We start from the raw sequence: 2,217 nt of genomic DNA, 5'->3' as shown, positions 1-2,217 counted from the left end.
AGAACTGAAACACTTTGCAATAGGAAAAGCTTTGGAGCTAACACAATCTCTTCAGAAAAGGCATATTTCATGATATTCTTTATCACAGCCTAGATAGACCTGCAGGAGAACCTTTTTAGAACACTGCCTTCCTTCTGACAAGACTCCTGCATCTAAGGCGGCACTCTAATGCTCATTTTGGAGATAGCACCACGCTGGAAGTAAGAATAAAAATGAAAACGTCATGAGCTCACTGAGACTGTGCTCTTCCAAAAGCTTTCAGCAAACAGTGTGCAAGATTACTAAGCTTCCAAAGATGTGAAAATTCTCTTTTAAAGATGTCCTGTCAGCTGGCAGCTCCACCAAAAGACTAACTAAAACATTTTAAAACACACAAAATCCTTCAAAAGCAAACCCAAGATTGTTCAGAGGAAGGAGTCCATGGGAGGTGCATAGGAGAAGCCTGGGAAGGCCTCCGCAGCTTCCTTGACTCTGGCTGTGAAGAGGGGACCTGCAGATGGAGTTGGGGAATGGTTCTTCGGTAAACTCAGGATCAAAGTGCTGCAGGTTGCTGGGTCCACTCACATTTGGGTTAAAAGGAGGAGTAACCTTCTTATTAATGTGATCATCCCAGTTAATTAGAGAGAAGAAGACATGACTCTTAATTGCCATAAAGTCATCCCTTGGCACCAAGCCACTTTGTCCTCTCCTTCTTTAGGAGGCCTTCCCGGGGGTGCCTTGCAGAATTTGTGATATTTGGTTTCAACTGGAGGGACTTATTCAGAATTGTGTCGTACATCTCAGCTGTGTTTCGGCTATAAAAAGGAGGCAGGCCATACAGCATCTCATACAAGACAGCCCCCAGGCACCACCAGTCCATAGTCATAAGCCTTATGACTGCTTATGGAGCACCTCAGGTGCCAGATCCTCAGGGGTACCCCAGAAGGTAGACGTCATGCCATGGTGCTCAATATTTTTCTTACACAGTCCAAAGTCAGTAAGGACAATGTGTCCCTGGGAGTCTAGCAGAATATTCTCAGGTTTCTTTTTTTTTTTATTTTTTTGTAGAGACAGAGTCTCACTGTACTGCCCTCGGGTAGAGTGCCGTGGCGTCACACAGCTCACAGCAACCTCTAACTCCTGGGCTTACGCGATTCTCTTGCCTCAGCCTCCCGAGTAGCTGGGACTACAGGCGCCCGCCACAATGCCCAGCTATTTTTTTGTTGCAGTTTGGCTGGGGCTGGGTTTGAACCTGTCACCCTCGGCATATGGGGCCTGCGCCCTACTCACTGAGCCACAGGTGCCGCCCATATTCTCAGGTTTTAAGTCTCTAAAGACGATGTTCAGAGAGTGCAGGTAACCCAAGGCACTGGCTATTTCAGCAGCATAGAAACGAGCCCGTGGTTCCAGGAAGCAGTGCTCCCTCTGGAGATGGTAGAACAACTCTCCATCATTACTGTAGTCTAGGACAAAGTACAATTTGTCTGCAGTCCAGAAAGAGAAGTGAAGGCCCACCAGGAAAATGTGTTTCAGATTCTTCAATAAAACATTGTGCTCTGACATAATATGCTTCTGCTCCTTCTTTTTCAGGATTGCTTTCTTCTGTAAAACTTTGACTGCATAGAACACTTCTTCTGCCTTGTGTCTTGCTAGAAGAACTTTTCCAAAACTGCCTTTCCCAATCACTTTCAAGAAGTGAAAGTCAGATGGTTTAGCATGAGAGTTTAACGAGGGACCAAGGCTGATTTGCTGAGAAGGATTTGGTGGAGAAGAAGGGTTGGCATTCATCAGCTCAGGCTCCTGGGGATTTTCAAGATGGACTGAACTTCTGGGTGCTTGCATGTGTAGGAGTTATTAGCAATCTTCTGAATAAAGTCATTCAGGCCCATCCTCCTCTGTTTCATGAAAGCGATAAGAACTGCTACCATTCCCCTCATTCTAGAGTAAATGAGGGGACCCCTAGCAGCCTCAGTTTTCACCCTCATCGCTTCCGAGGGATAAATCAGGCCATTGATGAGTGGACACCAGCTTAGCCAACCTAATTTCTAACATTTGAACAAAAAATTTTAAACATACAGAAAAGTTGTAAGACTGTATTGTGGACATATGTTTAAATTTACCACTTAGTTCTAATTCCTTTATTTGTTGTAGTAAGACCATTTAACACATTTTTAAATGTGCAATATGGTATTAAAAACTATAAGCATAATGTCTGGAAGAGCCTTAGAACTTACTCAT

The 2,217-nt window shown here is 44.3% G+C and overlaps 1 pseudogene; it reads right to left on the bottom strand.

Annotated features, from left to right (window-relative positions):
- Window positions 1–404: 404 nt before the first annotated feature.
- LOC128588523 (serine/threonine-protein kinase Sgk1-like) lies at window positions 405–1,964 on the bottom strand (annotated as a pseudogene).
- Window positions 1,965–2,217: the final 253 nt, after the last annotated feature.

Source organism: Nycticebus coucang, chromosome 1 (assembly GCF_027406575.1).
Source record: "Nycticebus coucang isolate mNycCou1 chromosome 1, mNycCou1.pri, whole genome shotgun sequence".
In the NCBI taxonomy this organism is placed as follows: domain Eukaryota; kingdom Metazoa; phylum Chordata; class Mammalia; order Primates; family Lorisidae; genus Nycticebus; species Nycticebus coucang.
Note: the sequence above shows the minus strand (reverse complement) of the source record. Positions and strands in the feature narration are given on the sequence as shown.